The 18330-nt window shown below is 42.5% G+C and overlaps 8 non-coding genes across 8 annotated transcripts; 1 reads left to right on the top strand and 7 right to left on the bottom strand.

Moving 5' to 3' along the window:
• Nucleotides 1-4326: 4326 nt before the first annotated feature.
• trnae-uuc (transfer RNA glutamic acid (anticodon UUC)) lies at nucleotides 4327-4398 on the top strand. The gene has a single exon. It is a non-coding gene; the product is annotated as a tRNA-Glu (tRNA).
• Nucleotides 4399-6077: 1679 nt separating this feature from the next.
• On the bottom strand, nucleotides 6078-6149 carry trnae-uuc (transfer RNA glutamic acid (anticodon UUC)). Its single transcript has one exon. It is a non-coding gene; the product is annotated as a tRNA-Glu (tRNA).
• A 2840-nt stretch (nucleotides 6150-8989) lies between these two features.
• Nucleotides 8990-9061, bottom strand: trnae-uuc (transfer RNA glutamic acid (anticodon UUC)). The gene has a single exon. It is a non-coding gene; the product is annotated as a tRNA-Glu (tRNA).
• A 1333-nt stretch (nucleotides 9062-10394) lies between these two features.
• On the bottom strand, nucleotides 10395-10466 carry trnae-uuc (transfer RNA glutamic acid (anticodon UUC)). Its single transcript has one exon. It is a non-coding gene; the product is annotated as a tRNA-Glu (tRNA).
• Nucleotides 10467-12223: 1757 nt separating this feature from the next.
• Nucleotides 12224-12295, bottom strand: trnae-uuc (transfer RNA glutamic acid (anticodon UUC)). Its single transcript has one exon. It is a non-coding gene; the product is annotated as a tRNA-Glu (tRNA).
• Nucleotides 12296-15202: 2907 nt separating this feature from the next.
• Nucleotides 15203-15274, bottom strand: trnae-uuc (transfer RNA glutamic acid (anticodon UUC)). The gene has a single exon. It is a non-coding gene; the product is annotated as a tRNA-Glu (tRNA).
• An 815-nt stretch (nucleotides 15275-16089) lies between these two features.
• Nucleotides 16090-16161, bottom strand: trnae-uuc (transfer RNA glutamic acid (anticodon UUC)). The gene has a single exon. It is a non-coding gene; the product is annotated as a tRNA-Glu (tRNA).
• Nucleotides 16162-18170: 2009 nt separating this feature from the next.
• On the bottom strand, nucleotides 18171-18242 carry trnae-uuc (transfer RNA glutamic acid (anticodon UUC)). The gene has a single exon. It is a non-coding gene; the product is annotated as a tRNA-Glu (tRNA).
• Nucleotides 18243-18330: the final 88 nt, after the last annotated feature.

The following is an 18330-nucleotide window of genomic DNA, read 5'->3' as shown; positions in this document are numbered from 1 at the left end:
CATGTCGCGCCTTATGTTATTACAACGTACAGGACATATTACACACAAATATTACACATATCACGCCTTATGTTATTACAACGTACAGGATATATTACACATGTCACGCCTTATGTTATTACAACGTACAGGACATATTACACATATCACGCCTTACGTTATTACAACGTACAGGACATATTACACATGTCGCGCCTTATGTTATTACAACGTACAGGAAATATTACACATGTCGAGCCTTATGTTATTACAACGTACAGGAAATATTACACATATCGCGCCTTATGTTATTACAACGTACAGGATATAGTACACATGTCACGCCTTATGTTATTACAACGTACAGGATATATTACACATGTCAAGCCTTATGTTATTACAACGTACAGGACATATTACACACAAATATTACACATATCACGCCTTATGTTATTACAACGTACAGGACATATTACACACAAATATTACACATATCACGCCTTATGTTATTACAACGTACAGGACATATTACACATCCATCCATCTATCCATCTTCATCCGCTTATCCGGGGTCGGGTCGCGGGGGTAGCAGCTCCAGCAGGGGACCCCAAACTTCCCTTTCCCGGGCCACATTAACCAGCTCCGACTGGGGGATCCCGAGGCGTTCCCAGGCCAGGTTAGAGATATAATCCCTCCACCTAGTCCTGGGTCTCCCCCGAGGCCTCCTCCCAGCTGGACGTGCCTGGAACACCTCCCTAGGGAGGCGCCCAGGGGGCATCCTTACCAGATGGCCGAACCACCTCAACTGGCTCCTTTTGACGCAAAGGAGCAGCGGCTCTACTCCGAGCTCCTCACGGATAACTGAGCTTCTCACCCTCTCTCTAAGGGAGACGCCAGCTACCCTCCTGAGGAAACCCATTTCGGCCGCTTGTACCCTGGATCTTGTTCTTTCGGTCATGACCCAGCCTTCATGACCATAGGTGAGGGTAGGAACAAAAACTGACCGGTAGATTGAGAGCTTTGCCTTCTGGCTCAGCTCTCTTTTCGTCATAACGGTGCGATAAATTGAATGTAATACCGCACCTGCTGTGCCGATTCTCCGACCAATCTCCCGCTCCATTGTCCCCTCACTCGCGAACAAGACCCCAAGGTACTTGAACTCCTTCACTTGGGGGTAAGGACTCATTCCCTACCTGGAGAAGGCACTCCATCGGTTTCCTGCTGAGAACCATGGCCTCCGATTTAGAGGTGCTGATCCTCATCCCAGCCGCTTCACACTCGGCTGCGAACCGATCCAGTGAGTGCTGAAGGTCACAGGCCGATGATGCCATCAGGACCACATCATCTGCAAAAAAGCAGCGATGAGATCCCCAGCCCACCGAACTGCAACCCCTCTCCACCCGACTACGCCGATATCCTGTCCATAAATACTACAAACAGGATTGGTGACAAAGCGCAGCCCTGGCGGAGGCCAACTCTCACCTGAAACGAGTCCGACTTACTGCCGAGAACCCGGACACAGCTCTCGCTTTGGTAGTACAGAGATTGGATGGCCCTGAGAAGGGACCCCCTCACCCTGTACTCCCCAGCACCTCCCACAGTATCTCCCGGGGCACCCGGTCATACGCCTTCTCCAGATCCACAAAACACATGTAGACTGGTTGGGCATACTCCCAGGCTCCCTCCAGGATCCTTGCGAGGGTAAAGATCTGGTCCGTTGTTCCACGACCAGGACGGAATCCGCATTGTTCCTCTTCAACCTGAGATTCGACTATCGACCGAACCCTCCTTTCCAGCACCTTGGAGTAGACTTTACCGGGGAGGCTGAGAAGTGTGATACCCCTGTAATTGGCACACACCCTCTGGTCCCCCTTTTTAAAAAGGGGAACCACCACCCCCGGTCTGCCACTCCTTAGGCACCGTCCCAGACTTCCACGCAATGTTGAAGAGGCGTGTCAACCAAGACAACCCCTCCACACCCAGAGCTTTAAGCATTTCTGGACGGATCTCATCAATTCCTGGGGCTTTGCCATTGTGGAGTTGTTTAACTACCTCAGCAACCTCCACCAGGGAAATTGATGCCAATCCCCCTCATCCTCCAGCTCTGCCTCTACCATAGAGGGCGTATTAGTCGGATTTAGGAGTTCCTCAAAGTGCTCCTTCCACCGCCCTATTACCTCCTCAGTTGAGGTCAACAGCGTCCCATCCTTACTGTACACAGCTTGGATGGTTCCCCGCTTCCCCCTCCTGAGGTGGCGAACGGTTTTCCAGAAGTACCTTGGTGCCGACCGAAAGTCCTTCTCCATGTCTTCTCCGAACTTCTCCCACACACGCTGCTTTGCCTCTTTCACGGCAGAGGCTGCAGCCCTTTGGGCCCTTCGGTACCTTGCAACTGCCTCTGGAGTCGTCTGGGATAACATATCCCGGAAAGACTCCTTCTTCAGTCGGACGGCTTCCCTGACCACCGGTGTCCACCACGGTGTTCGTGGGTTACCGCCCCTTGAGGCACCTAAGACCCTAAGACCACAGCTCCTCACCGCAGCTTCAGCAATGGAAACTTTGAACATTGTCCATTCAGGTTCAATGCCCCCAGCCTCCACAGGGATGCATGAAAAGCTCCGCCCGGAGGTGTGAGTTGAAAGTCTGTCGGACAGGGGCCTCCTCCAGAGCGTTCCCAATTTACCCGCACTACCCGTTTGGGCTTACCAGGTCTGTCCAGAGTCTTCCCCCCACCCCCTGACCAAACTCACCACCAGATGGTGATCGGTTGACAGCTCCGCCCCTCTCTTCACCCGAGTGTCCAAAACATATGGCCTCAGATCAGATGAAACGATTATAAAATCGATCATTGACCTTTGGCCTAGGGTGCTCTGGTACCAAGTACACTTATGAGCATCCCTATGTTCGAACATGGTGTTCGATTATAGACAATCCATGACTAGCACAGAAGTCCAACAACAAACAACCACTCTGGTTTAGATCAGGGAGGCCGTTCCTCCCAATCACGCCTCTCCATGTGTCTCCATCATTACCCACTTGCGCGTTGAAGTCCCCCCCAGCAGAACTATGGAGTCCCCGACTGGAGCCCCATGCAGGACTCCACTCAAGGTCTCCAAGAAGGCCGAATACTCTGAACTCTTGTTTGGTGCATATGCACAAACAACAGTCAGAGTTTTCCCCCCCACAACCCGCAGGCGTAGGGGAGGCGACCCTCTCGTCCACCGGGTTAAACTCCAACGTAGCGGCGCTCAGCCGGGGGCTTGTGAGTATCCCCACACCCGCCCGGCGCCTCACACCCTGGGCAACTCCGGAGAAGAAAAGAGTCCAACCCCTATCCAGGAGTATGGTTCCAGAACCAAGACTGTGCGTAGAGGTAAGCCCCACCAGATCTAACCGGTAGCGCTCCACCTCCCGCACAAGTTCCGGCTCCTTCCCCCACAGAGAGGTGACATTCCACGTCCCCAGAGCCAGCCTCTGCTGCCCGGGTCTGGTCCGTCGAGGCCCCTGACCTTCACTGCCACCCATGTGGCAGCGCACCCGACCCCAGCGGTTCCTCCCACAGGTGGTGGGCCCATGGGATGGAGGGATGTCCGCCACGTAGCTTTTTCGGGCTGTGCCCGACCGGGCTCCGTGGCAAACCCGGCCACCAGACGCTCGCTGACGAGCCCTCCATCTGGGCCTGGCTCCAGACGGGGGCCCCGGGCTTCCTCCAGGCAGGGTCACTTCATCCCTTCCTCGATTTTTCATAGGATTCATATATTCATATTACACATGTCAAGCCTTATGTTATTACAACATACAGGACATATTACACATATCACGCCTTATGTTATTACAACGTACAGGACATATTACACATGTCAAGCCTTATGTTATTACAACGTACAGTGACGAAAAAGTGACGAAAATTTTGGCAAAAGTGACAATATGTCGGAAAAGGTGACAAAAAAATCAGAAAAAATGACAAAAATTTCGGAAAAAGTGACGAACATTTTGGCAAAAGTGACACAAATGTCTGGAAAAAGTGACAAAAAAAATCAGAAAAAAATGACAAAAATGTCGGGAAAAGTGACAAAAAAAATCAGAAAAAATACACAAAATAACTCCCCAAATCCCAGAGAAAGAGATGTTTTCATAATATGGGCTCTTTAAAATACTTGTATGTTAGGTATATAATATGTGGTCTATAGGTGAAGGAGCATTGATCACTTTGAGCTAGGATAGCTGCAGCATTGTTGTGTTTGTTTGTGTTTGTAAACTGTAAACACACGTCACACGGTCGAGACGGTCGCTCGTTTATTGGACATGATGATGATGATGTCACACAGACTGGCAAGGACACGTGAGTCCCATATGGTCTAGCGGTCAGGATTCCTGGTTTTCACCCAGGCGGCCCGGGTTCAACTCCCGGTATGGGAACCAGTCTTTCATTTGATCACCAATCAATGTTTGTTCTCCAACATTGGCAGAGTAATAAACATAAATATAGTTATTTCAGAAACACCAGCGCCTCCGGAAGATGCCGTACGGCCGAAACTTGGAAAGTACCTACGCCCAGAAATACTCACATGTATAAAACTGGGCGGAGGCCAGGTCCTGCACCTTTCCTTCATACGTCACAATCAAAAAAATGACAAAAATGTCGGAAAAAGTGACAAAAATTTTGGCAAAAATGACAAAAATGTCGGAAAAAGTGACAAAAAGAATGACAAAAATGTCGAAAAAGTGACAAAAAAAATGACAAAAATGTCGGAAAAAGTGACGAACATTTTGGCAAAAGTGACACAAATGTCGGAAAAAGTGACGAAAATGTTGGCAAAAGTTGACAAAATGTCGAAAAAATGACAAAAAAAAATCAGAAAAAATGACAAAAATTTCGGAAAAAGTGACGAACATTTTGGCAAAAATGACAAAAATGTCGGAAAAAGTGACGAACATTTTGGCAAAAATGACAAAAATGTCGGAAAAAGTGCCGAACATTTTGGCAAAAGTGACACAAATGTCGGAAAAAGTGCCGAACATTTTGACAAAAGGGACAAAATGTCGAAAAAAGTGAGCGAACATTTTGGCAAAAGTGAAAATACTTTTTCAGCATTTAAAAACATATATTTTTTCTGATTTTTTTTGTGACTTTTTCCGACATTCTTGTCACTTTTGCCACAATTTTTGTTACTTTTTCTGACATTTTTTTCTGATTTTTTTGTCACTTTTCCCGACATTTTTGTCAGAATTTTCATTACTTTACAACTTTTTCATGGCGTCTCTTCATCACGTCTCTTCATCACGTCTCTTCATCACGTCTCTTCATCACGTCTCTTCATGACGTCGCTTCATGACGTCTCTTCATGACGTCGCTTCATGACGTCTCTTCATCACGTCGCTTCATGACGTCTCTTCATGACGTCTCTTCATGACGTCGCTTCATGACGTCTCTTCATCACGTCTCTTCATGACGTCGCTTCATGACGTCGCTTCATGACGTCTCTTCATGACGTCTCTTCATGACGTCTCTTCATGACGATCTCTTCATCACGCCGCTTCATGGCGTCTCTTCATGGCGTCTCTTCATGACGTCTCTTCATGACGTCGCTTCATGACGTCGCTTCATGACGTCTCTTCATGACGTCTCTTCATGACGTCTCTTCATCACGTCTCTTCATCACGTCTCTTCATGACGTCGCTTCATGACGTCTCTTCATGACGTCTCTTCATAACGTCTCTTCATGACGTCTCTTCATGACGTCGCTTCATAACGTTCCCATGGCAGCAGGGGAAACAGCTGCTCTTGTGTGAAGTAAACAACATTTTTCATCTTTCTGATAAGATAATTGTTTGTATTTATATATGTTTGTGTCGACTTTCTTTTCGTCTCTTTTGTTGTTGTTATCGACATTCATTTGTAACTTTTTCCGGCTTACGTTGACGCGTTTGTGTGAAATAAACATCACTTCATTTCAGTGTTTTTAAACGTGTCGCCCGCTGTGGATCCCCAACAGAGAAGAGTCTGAGTGATTGAGGGACCACAGCGTCCTCTGAGGACGCGTCTTCACTTCTACGTTGGACGCCAAATGTTGATTGGTGATCAAATGAAGGACTGGTTCCCATACCGGGAGTTGAACCCGGGCCGCCTGGGTGAAAACCAGGAATCCTGACCGCTAGACCATATGGGACTCACGCTCTGCAGCAGAAGATATTAGCTTCTTCCAGCTACGTGAGATGGATTTCACACGTCTTTGTTTCTCGTCACCTAAGAGACCAAAGAGCTTCAGTTCGGCCGTGTTTGACATTTGGCTTTAGTGCCGGAACGCGTCAGCGTTGATTTATTGTGATATGAGTCTAATTAAACAAGTGAAATGTACGGTGGCCCTGAAGAGCAAATCACAACAGCAATAAAACACATCGGAAAATATGAAAACACGACAACAAATATGAAAACACGACAGCAAATAGGAAAACACGACAGCAAATATGAAAACACGTCAGCAAATATGAAAACACGACAGCAAACAGGAAAACACGACAACAAACAGGAAGACACGACAGCAAACAGGAAAACACGACAGCAAACAGGAAAACACGACAACAAACAGGAAGACACGACAGCAAACAGGAAAAACACGACAGCAAACAGGAAAACACAACAACAAACAGGAAGACACGACAGCAAACAGGAAAACACGACAGCAAACAGGAAAACACAACAACAAACAGGAAAACACGACAGCAAACATGAAAACACGACAGCAAATAGGAAAACACGACAACAAATAGGAAAACACGACAACAAACAGGAAAAGGTAGGGCCTATCTAGCAGAGGACTGAGCCTCCTGATTGGACAGACGGACTGTCTGTCTTTGACAGTTTTTCTACCCGATAATCGGCCGTCTGACAGTCTGGCGAGGTCGGTGAAAAATTGGCAAAAACAACCATAAAACTTCAAAATCACTGGAAGAAAATGTGTAAAAAGTTTGAGAAAGCACCCAAAACTTGTTTTCCAGTTCTGCGGAGGCTCCAGGCAGAGCTTTCTCCGTAGCCACGTACACACACACGTGGCCGGCTCGACGTAAAGCACCAGCACACAAGTATAAACATCAGGCCACTTACATCGGCTACGGAGAAAGCTCTGCGTGGAGCCTCCACAGAACTGGAAAACAAGCTCAAGTGGCCTGATGTTTATAGCTGGCATATAACGACCAGCCACGCTGAGGCGGTACTAACATCTGCAATGGAAAACGGATGCACAGTGAGGCGAGGCGAGGCGAGGCGAGGCGAGGAGGTACCATGTGATGGAAAAACGCCAATAGTTATCAGATAGATTTACTGCAGTAAAAAGCCCAATATTTCCCTCTGAGATGTAGAGGAGGAGAATGAAGGAGCAGAAACTATCTGTACTGTGTCTCCCTCTGCTGGTTCCTCTCAGTCTTTGACTCAACAGCTAATAACTATTGTGATCTGCTCACTCGATGCATTTTGTGCCACAGGTGCCAGAAACACACGATGAAGAAAAAGCACAAGCAGCCACTGCACGGCCAATACATTGACACGAGAAACCTTTGATAATGACATAATGACAGAATCTTTACAACCGTTTTGGTCACATTTGGTCCCTATATGCAAACCACATCATATCGTAAGTTATAGGGAACCCAGCAACAGCCATGATGAGCTTTTCCTCCATTTTCTCTGAACTAATGTTTTGGTAGTTTCTCTGCCAACACGAAGGACGTCTATATTCCGATTGGTTGCTGGTCGTTTGCAGCTGAACCACGTCATAGCTCATTACCATAAAGTAAACACTTTCAACTTTCTGATTGACGCTCTGGTCGCTCAAAACGCCCAAAATGCCCAAAACGCTCCTTGCAGCTGAGAGAAAAGCTTCCATTGAAAATGAATGACTTCCGGTATCTTTAGAAGCTCAAGTCGGACATTTTTGTCATTTTTTTCTGATTTTTTTGTCACTTTTTCGCCAAAATTTTCGTTACTTTTTCCGACATTTTTGTCATTTTTTTCTGATTTTTTTTGTCACTTTTTCGACATTTTTGTCATTTTTTTCTGATTTTTTTTGGTCACTTTTTCGACATTTTGTCACTTTTGCCAAAATTTTCGTCACTTTTTCCGACATTTTTGTCATTTTTCTGATTTTTTTTGTCATTTTTTCTGATTTTTTTTGTCACTTTTCCGACATTTGTGTCACTTTTGCCAAAATGTTCGTCACTTTTTCCGAATTTTTTGTCATTTTTTCTGATTTTTTTTGCCACTTTTTCGACATTTTGTCACTTTTGCCAAAATTTTCGTCACTTTTTCCGACATTTTTGTCAGTTTTGCCAAAATGTTCGTCACTTTTTCCGAAATTTTTGTCATTTTTTCTGATTTTTTTTGTCACTTTTTCGACATTTTGTCACTTTTGCCAAAATTTTCGTCACTTTTTCCGACATTTGTGTCACTTTTGCCAAAATGTTCGTCACTTTTTGCGAAATTTTTGTCATTTTTTCTGATTTTTTTTGTCACTTTTTCGACATTTTGTCACTTTTGCCAAAATTTGTGTCACTTTTTCCGAAATTTGTGTCATTTTTTTCTGATATTTTTGTCACTTTTTCAACATTTTGTCACTTTTGCCAAAATTTGTGTCACTTTTTCCGACATTTTTTTCATTTTTTCAGAATTTTTTTGTCACTTTTTCGACATTTTGTCACTTTTGCCAAAATTTTCGTCACTTTTTCCGACATTTGTGTCACTTTTGCCAAAATGGTCGTCACTTTTTCTGACATTTTTGTCTTTTTTTCTGATTTTTTTGTCATTTTTTTGATTGTGACGTATGAAGGAAAGGTGCAGGACCTGGCCTCCGCCCAGTTTTATACATGTGAGTATTTCTGGGCGTAGGTACTTTTCAAGTTTCGGCCGTACGGCATCTTCCGGAGGCGCTGGTGTTTCTGAAATAACTATATTTATGTTTATTACTCTGCTGATGTTGGAGAACAAACATTGATTGGTGATCAAATGAAAGACTGGTTCCCATACCGGGAGTTGAACCCGGGCCACCTGGGTGAAAACCAGGAATCCTGACCGCTAGACCATATGGGACTCACGTGTCCTTGCCAGTCTGTGTGACATCATCATCATCATGTCCAATAAACGAGCGACCGTCTCGACCGTGTGACGTGTGTTTACAGCTTTACAAACACAAACAAACACAACAATGCTGCAGCTATCCTAGCTCAAAGTGATCAATGCTCCTTCACCTATAGACCACATATTATATACCTAACATACAAGTATTTTAAAGAGCCCATATTATGAAAACATCTCTTTCTCTGGGATTTGGGGAGTTATTTTGTGTATTTTTTCTGATTTTTTTGTCACTTTTCCCGACATTTTTGTCATTTTTTTTTTATTTTTTTTTTCACTTTTTCCGACATTTTTGTCATTTTTTCTGATTTCTTTTGTCACTTTTTCAACTTTTTGTCACTTTTGCCAAAATTTTCGTCACTTTTTCCGACATTTGTGTCACTTTTGCCAAAATGTTCGTCACTTTTTCCGACATTTTTGTCATTTTTTCTGATTTTTTTCGTCGCTTTTTCCAATTTCTTTGTCACTTTTTTTACCAAGTTTTTGTCTTGAACTTTGGCGATGTTTTTGATGTTTCTTTTGTCACTTTTTCCGACATTTGTGTCATTTTTTTCGGATTTTTTTTGTCACCTTTTCGACATTTTGTCACTTTTGCCAAAATTTTCGTCACTTTTTCCGACATTTGTGTCATTTTTTTCTGATTTTTTTGTCACTTTTTCGACATTTTTGTCACTTTTTCCGACATTTTTGTCACTTTTTCTGATTTTTTTTGTCACTTTTTCCGACATTTTTGTCACTTTTTCTGATTTTTTTGTCACTTTTTCGACATTTTTGTCATTTTTTCTGATTTTTTTTGTCACTTTTGCCAAAATGTTTGTCACTTTTTCCGACATTTTTGTCATTTTTGCCAAAATGTTCGTCACTTTTTCCGACATTTTTGTCATTTTTTCAGGTTTTTTTTGTCACTTTTTTGACATTTTGTCACATTTTGCCAAAATTTTCGTCACTTTTTCCGACATTTGTGTCATTTTTTTCTGATTTTTTTGTCACTTTTTCGACATTTTGTCACTTTTGCCAAAATTTTCGTCACTTTTTCCGACATTTGTGTCATTTTTTCTGATTTTTTTTGTCACTTTTGCCAAAATGTTTGTCACTTTTTCCGACATTTGTGTCATTTTTTTCAGATTTTTTGGTCACTTTTTCGACATTTTGGCACTTTTGCCAAAATGTTTGTCACTTTTAACGACATTTTTGTCATTTTTTCATGAAAGGAAACAGCAGCTGTGTTGTTACATTAATTACTCTGCCAGTGTTGGAGACCTTGTTTGATGACTGAACCAAAGACTGGTTCCCATACCGGGAGTTGAACCCGGGCCGCCTGGGTGAAAACCAGGAATCCTGACCGCTAGACCATATGGGACTCACGCTCTGCAGCAGAAGATATTAGCTTCTTCCAGCTACGTGAGATGGATTTCACACGTCTTTGTTTCGTGTTACCCTTACGAGACAAAATCGTTTTTTTTTGTTTTTTTTCAACATTTTTGTCACTTCGGAAGATGCCGTACAGCCGAAACTTGAAAAGTACCTACGCACAGAAATACTCACATGTATAAAACTGGGCGGAGGCCAGGTCCTGCACCTTTCCTTCATACGTCACAATCAAAAAAAATGACAAAAATGTTAGAAAAAGTAATGAAAATGTTGACAAAAATGACAAAAATGTCGGAAAAAGTGACAAAAAAATCAGAAAAATGACAAAAATGTCGGAAAAAGTGACAAAAATTTTGGCAAAAATGACAAAATGTCGAAAAAGTGACGAACATTTTGGCAAAAGTGACACAAATGTCGGAAAAAGTGACGAAAATGTTGGCAAAAGTGACAAAATGTTGAAAAAGTGACAAAAAAAAATCAGAAAAAATGACAAAAATGTCGGAAAAAGTGACGAACATTTTGGCAAAAATGACAAAAATGTCGGAAAAAGTGACAAAAATTTTGGCAAAAATGACAAAAATGTCGGAAAAAGTGCCGAACATTTTGGCAAAAGTGACACAAATGTCGGAAAAAGTGCCGAACATTTTGACAAAAGGGACAAAATGTCGAAAAAGTGACGAACATTTTGGCAAAAGTGAAAATACTTTTTTCAGCATTTAAAAACATATATTTTTTCTGATTTTTTTTGTGACTTTTTCCGACATTCTTGTCACTTTTGCCACAATTTTTGTTACTTTTTCATGACATTTTTTTTCTGATTTTTTTGTCACTTTCTTTCCGACATTTTTGTCATGAATTTTCATTACTTTACAACTTTTTCATGACGTCTCTTCATCACGCCTCTTCATGACGCCTCTTCATCACGCCTCTTCATGACGTCTCTTCATGACGTCTCTTCATGACGCCTCTTCATGACGCCGCTTCATGACGCTCTCTTCATGACGTCTCTTCATGACGTCTCTTCATGACGCCTCTTCATGACGCTCTCTTCATGACGCCCTCTTCATGACGCCGCTTCATGACGCCTCTTCATGACGTCTCTTCATGACGCCTCTTCATGACGCCTCTTTCATGACGTCTCTTCATGACGCCTGCTTCATGACGCCCTCTTCATGACGCTGCTTCATGACGCCTCTTCATGACGCCTGCTTCATGACGCCTCTTCATGACGCCTCTTCATGACGCCTCTTCTGACGTCTCTTCATGACGCCGCTTCATGACGCTCTCTTCATGACGTCTCTTCATGACGCCTCTTCATGACGCCTCTTCATGACGCCTCTTCATGACGCCTCTTCATGACGCTCTCTTCATGACGCCTCTTCATGACGTCACTTCATAACGCTCCCATGGCAGCAGGGGAAACAGCTGCTCTTGTGTGAAGTAAACAACATTTTTTCATCTTTCTGATAAGATAATTGTTTGTATTTATATATGTTTGTGTCGACTTTCTTTTCGCCTCTTTTGTTGTTGTTATCGACATTCATTTGTAACTTTTTCCGGCTTACGTTGACGCGTTTGTGTGAAATAAACATCACTTCATTTCAGTGTTTTTAAACGTGTCGCCCGCTGTGGATCCCCAACAGAGAAGAGTCTGAGTGATTGAGGGACCACAGCGTCCTCTGAGGACGCTGTCTTCACTTCTACAATGGACGCCAAATGTTGATTGGTGATCAAATGAAGGACTAGTTCCCATACCGGGAGTTGAACCCGGGCCACCTGGGTGAAAACCAGGAATCCTGACCGCTAGACCATATGGGACTCACGCTCTGCAGCAGAAGATATGAGCTTCTTCCAGCTACGTGAGATGGATTTCACGCGTTATTGTTTGTCGTCACCTAAGAGACCAAAGAGCTTCAGTTCGGCCGTGTTTGACATTTGGCTTTAGTGCCGGAACGCGTCAGCGTTGATTTATTGTGATATGAGTCTAATTAAACAAGTGAAATGTACGGTGGCCCTGAAGAGCAAATCACAACAGCAATAAAACACATCGGAAAATATGAAAACACAACAACAAATATGAAAACACGACAACAAACATGAAAACACGACAGCAAACATGAAAACACGACAGCAAATATGAAAACACGACAGCAAATAGGAAAACACGACAGCAAACATGAAAACACGACAGCAAACAGGAAAACACGACAGCAAACAGGAAAACACAACAACAAACAGGAAAGACACGACAGCAAACAGGAAAACACGACAGCAAATAGGAAAACACGACAGCAAATAGGAAAACACGACAGCAAACAGGAAAACACGACAGCAAACAGGAAAACACAACAACAAACAGGAAGACACGACAGCAAATATGAAAACACGTCAGCAAATAGGAAAACACGACAACAAACAGGAAAAGGTAGGGCCTATCTAGCAGAGGACGGAGCCTCCTGATTGGACAGACGGACTGTCTGTCTTTGACAGTTTTTCTACCCGATAATCGGCCGTCTGACAGTCTGGCGAGGTCGGTGAAAAATTGGCAAAAACAGCCATAAAACTTCAAAATCACTGGAAGAAAATGTGTAAAAAGTTTGAGAAAGCACCCAAAACTTGTTTTCCAGTTCTGCGGAGGCTCCAGGCAGAGCTTTCTCCGTAGCCACGTACACACACACGTGGCCGCCTCGACGCACGCACCAGCACACAAGTATAAACATCAGGCCACTTACATAGGCTACGGAGAAAGCTCTGCGTGGAGCCTCCACAGAACTGGAAAACAAGCTCAAGTGGCCTGATGTTTATACTTGTGTGCTGGTGTTATCGAGCGTGTTGTACGTGCCCGGACAAAGCCTGAGCCTCCCGAACTGACAAGCTCAAGTGGCCCGATGTTTATACGCTGGTGTTTAGGCCGAGCTAGCTAACATCTGCAACGGAAAACAGATGCACAGTGAGGCGAGGCGAGGCGAGGAGGTACCATGTGATGGAAAAACGCCAATAGTTATCAGATAGATTTACTGCAGTAAAAAGCCCAATATTTCCCTCTGAGATGTAGAGGAGGAGAATGAAGGAGCAGAAACTATCTGTACTGTGTCTCCCTCTGCTGGTTCCTCTCAGTCTTTGACTCAACAGCTAATAACTATTGTGATCTGCTCACTCGATGCATTTTGTGCCACAGGTGCCAGAAACACACGATGAAGAAAAAGCACAAGCAGCCACTGCACGGCCAATACATTGACACGAGAAACCTTTGATAATGACATAATGACAGAATCTTTACAACCGTTTTGGTCACATTTGGTCCCTATATGCAAACCACATCATATCGTAAGTTATAGGGAACCCAGCAACAGCCATGATGAGCTTTTCCTCCATTTTCTCTGAACTAATGTTTTGGTAGTTTCTCTGCCAACACGAAGGACGTCTATATTCCGATTGGTTGCTGGTCGCTTTGCAGCTGAACCACGTCATAGCTCATTACCATAAAGTAAACACTTTCAACTTTCTGATTGACGCTCTGGTCGCTCAAAACGCCCAAAATGCCCAAAACGCTCCTTGCAGCTGAGAGAAAAGCTTCCATTGAAAATGAATGACTTCCGGTATCTTTAGAAGCTCAAGTCAGACATTTTTGTCATTTTTTTCAGATTTTTTTTGTCACTTTTTCCGACATTTGTGTCATTTTTTCTGATTTTTTTTGTCACTTTTTCGACATTTTTTGTCATTTTTTTTCTGATTTTTTGTTGTCACTTTTTTCGACATTTTGTCACTTTTTGCCAAAATTTTCGTCACTTTTTCCGACATTTTTGTCATTTTTTTCAGATTTTTTTTGTCACTTTTTCCGAAATTTTTGTCATTTTTCCAGATTTTTTTTGTCACTTTTTCCGACATTTGTGTCACTTTTGCCAAAATGTTCGTCACTTTTTCCGATTTTTTTTTCATTTTTTCCGATTTTTTTTGTCACTTTTTCGACATTTTGTCACTTTTGCCAAAATTTTCGTCACTTTTTCCGACATTTTTGTCAGTTTTGCCAAAATTTTCGTCACTTTTGCCAAAATTTTTGTCATTTTTTCTGATTTGTTTTGTCACTTTTTCGACATTTTGTCACTTTTGCCAAAATTTTCGTCACTTTTTCCGACATTTTTGTCAGTTTTGCCAAAATGTTCGTCACTTTTTCCGAAATTTTTGTCATTTTTTCTTATTTTTTTTGTCACTTTTTCGACATTTTGTCACTTTTGCCAAAATTTTTGTCACTTTTTCCGACATTTGTGTCATTTTTTTCTGATATTTTTTGTCACTTTTTCGACATTTTGTCACTTTTGCCAAAATTTTCGTCACTTTTTCCGACGTTTTTTTCATTTTTTCAGATTTTTTTGTCACTTTTTCGACATTTTGTCACTTTTGCCAAAATTTTCGTCACTTTTTCCGACATTTGTGTCACTTTTGCCAAAATGGTCGTCACTTTTTCTGACATTTTTGTCTTTTTTTCTGATTTTTTTGTCACTTTTTCATGTCATTTTTTTGATTGTGACGTATGAAGGAAAGGTGCAGGACCTGGCCTCCGCCCAGTTTTATACATGTGAGTATTTCTGGGCGTAGGTACTTTTCAAGTTTCGGCCGTACGGCATCTTCCGGAGGCGCTGGTGTTTCTGAAATAACTATATTTATGTTTATTACTCTGCCAATGTTGGAGAACAAACATTGATTGGTGATCAAATGAAAGACTGGTTCCCATACCGGGAGTTGAACCCGGGCCACCTGGGTGAAAACCAGGAATCCTGACCGCTAGACCATATGGGACTCACGTGTCCTCGCCAGTCTGTGTGACATCATCATCATCATGTCCAATAAACGAGCGACCGTCTCGACCGTGTGACGTGTGTTTACAGTGTTTGGTGCGTTTGACAACAGCAGCGTGAAAGCAAACACAAACAAACACAACAATGCTGCAGCTATCCTAGCTCAAAGTGATCAATGCTCCTTCACCTATAGACCACATATTATATACCTAACATACAAGTATTTTAAAGAGCCCATATTATGAAAACATCTCTTTCTCTGGGATTTGGGGAGTTATTTTGTGTATTTTTTCTGATTTTTTTGTCACTTTTTCCCGACATTTTTGTAATTTTTTTCTGATTTTTTTTGTCACTTTTTCCGACATTTTTGTCATTTTTTTTCTGATTTTTTTTGTCACTTTTTCCGACATTTTTGTCATTTTTTTTCTGATTTTTTTTGTCACTTTTTCCGACATTTTTGTAATTTTTTTTCTGATTTTTTTTGTCACTTTTTCCGACATTTTGTCACTTTTGCCAAAATTTTCGTCACTTTTTCCGACATTTGTGTCACTTTTGCCAAAATGTTCGTCACTTTTTGCGAAATTTTTGTAATTTTTTCAGATTTTTTTTGTCACTTTTTTGAACATTTTGTCACTTTTGCCAAAATTTTCGTCACTTTTTCCGACATTTTTGTCATTTTTTCTGATTTTTTTTGTCACTTTTGCCAAAATTTTCGTCACTTTTTCCGACATTTGTGTCACTTTTGCCAAAATCTTCGTCACTTTTCGACATTTTGTCACTCGCCAAACATTGATTGGTGATCAAATGAAAGACTGGTTCCCATACCGGGAGTTGAACCCGGGCCACCTGGGTGAAAACCAGGAATCCTGACCGATAGACCATATGGGACTCACGTGTCCTTGCCAGTCTGTGTGACATCATCATCATCATGTCCAATAAACGAGCGACCGTCTCGACCGTGTGACGTGTGTTTACAGTTTACAAACACAAACAAACACAACAATGCTGCAGCTATCCTAGCTCAAAGTGATCAATGCTCCTTCACCTATAGACCACATATTATATACCTAACATACAAGTATTTTAAAGAGCCCATATTATGAAAACATCTCTTTCTCTGGGATTTGGGGAGTTATTTTGTGTATTTTTTCTGATTTTTTTTGTCACTTTTCCCAACATTTTTGTCATTTTTTTCTGATTTTTTTTGTCACTTTTTCTGACATTTTGTCACTTTTGCCAAAAATTTTGTCACTTTTTCCGAAATTTTTGTCATTTTTTCAGATTTTTTTGTCACTTTTTCGACATTTGTGTCACTTTTGCCAAAATGTTCGTCACTTGTTCCGAAATTTTTGTCATTTTTTCTGATATTTTTGTCACTTTTTCGACATTTTGTCACTTTTGCCAAAATTTGTGTCACTTTTTCCGACATTTGTGTCATTTTTTTTCTGATTTTTTTGTCACTTTTTCGACATTTTGTCACTTTTGCCAAAATTTTCGTCACTTTTTCTGACATTTGTGTCATTTTTTTCTGATTTTTTTTTGTCACTTTTTCGACATTTTGTCATTTTTGCCAAAATGGTCGTCACTTTTTCCGACATTTGTGTCACTTTTGCCAAAATGTTCGTCACTTTTTCTGACATTTTTTGTCTCTTTTTTCTGATTTTTTGTCATTTTTTTGATTGTGACGTATGAAGGAAAGGTGCAGGACCTGGCCTCCGCCCAGTTTTATACATGTGAGTATTTCTGTGCGTAGGTACTTTTCAAGTTTCGGCCGTACGGCATCTTCCGAGGCGCTGGTGTTTCTGAAATAACTATATTTATGTTTATTACTCTGCCAATGTTGGAGAACAAACATTGATTGGTGATCAAATGAAAGACTGGTTCCCATACCCAGGGAGTTGAACCCAGGGCCGCCTGGGTGAAAAACCAGGGAATCCTGACCGCTAGACCATATGGGTCTCACGTGTCCTCGCGCAGTCTGTGTGACAACAGAGACAGCAACTCATTATATTATGAAAACAGACATTACTGAAACTGAGTCTGTCTCTCTCTGTCTGTCATTCAGGAGTTTGAATGTTCTGATTTATTGAGTATTTTGCAGAATATTTCACATTTCATCCTTAAGCCCCTGACACACCAACCAGACGGCGGAAGACGGAGGAAGCGACGCCGACTTGAGCGTATGTTTTGCGGGTGTGTGAGACGTAATACGTCTCCATAACAGCGGGCAGCACTAATCTGGATTGTTGCCGATTGGACGAACGCGTCACGTGGGTCTGGCTTCTCCCAAATTTCAAAATGACGGCTTCTTCGGAATACAATCTCATATTGGACTAAGATAGTTCACCGTAACGTGTTTCTGAAAACATTTTAAGCGAGAAACAGGCCGTGCAGTTCATTTCAGATCAACAAAGATTTTCGTCAGATTTTGAGAGACTCTAGTCACGCTCATCCCACTCGTCATTTCCGGGTTAGCTCTCCACCAATCAGATGGCTCATTGAGTCTGACTGCCCGCATCCCCGATTCAACAAGTCAAATCGGCCCAAATGAAGGCCGACAGCTCCTCCAACTGACGACGGCACGGAGCACACCAAACAGACTTGAGTCACCGACAACGCCAGACTGTCCGACAGCCGATTATCGGGTTGGTGTGTCAGGGCCTTTAAACATCGGCATTAAACTCCAGATCTGTCCAGACGACCGAAACAACAGAGGATCTGAGGGAGGCTTTCACCACTTGACGTTTTTGTCGCCTTTAGTTAAAGCTGTTTTCAGTTTTTGTTGCTTCATTCCAGGAAGAGTCTGAGTGATTGAGGGACCACAGCGTCCTCTGAGGCTGCGTCTTCACTTCTACGTTGGACGCCAAATGTTGATCGCTGATCAAACCAAATGCTGGTTCCCATACCGGGAGTTGAACCCGGGCCGCCTGGGTGAAAACCAGGAATCCTGACCGCTAGACCATATGGGACTCACGCTCTGCAGCAGAAGATATTCGTTTACTTTGAGCTACACAAGATCGATTTCAGCGTCATTATTTCACGTCACCTAAGAGACAA

Source organism: Sander vitreus, chromosome 8 (genome assembly GCF_031162955.1).
Source record: "Sander vitreus isolate 19-12246 chromosome 8, sanVit1, whole genome shotgun sequence".
NCBI classification, from domain to species: Eukaryota; Metazoa; Chordata; class Actinopteri; order Perciformes; family Percidae; genus Sander; species Sander vitreus.
The sequence above is the reverse complement of the archived record's forward strand: the minus strand, read 5'-3'. Positions and strand labels throughout refer to the sequence as shown.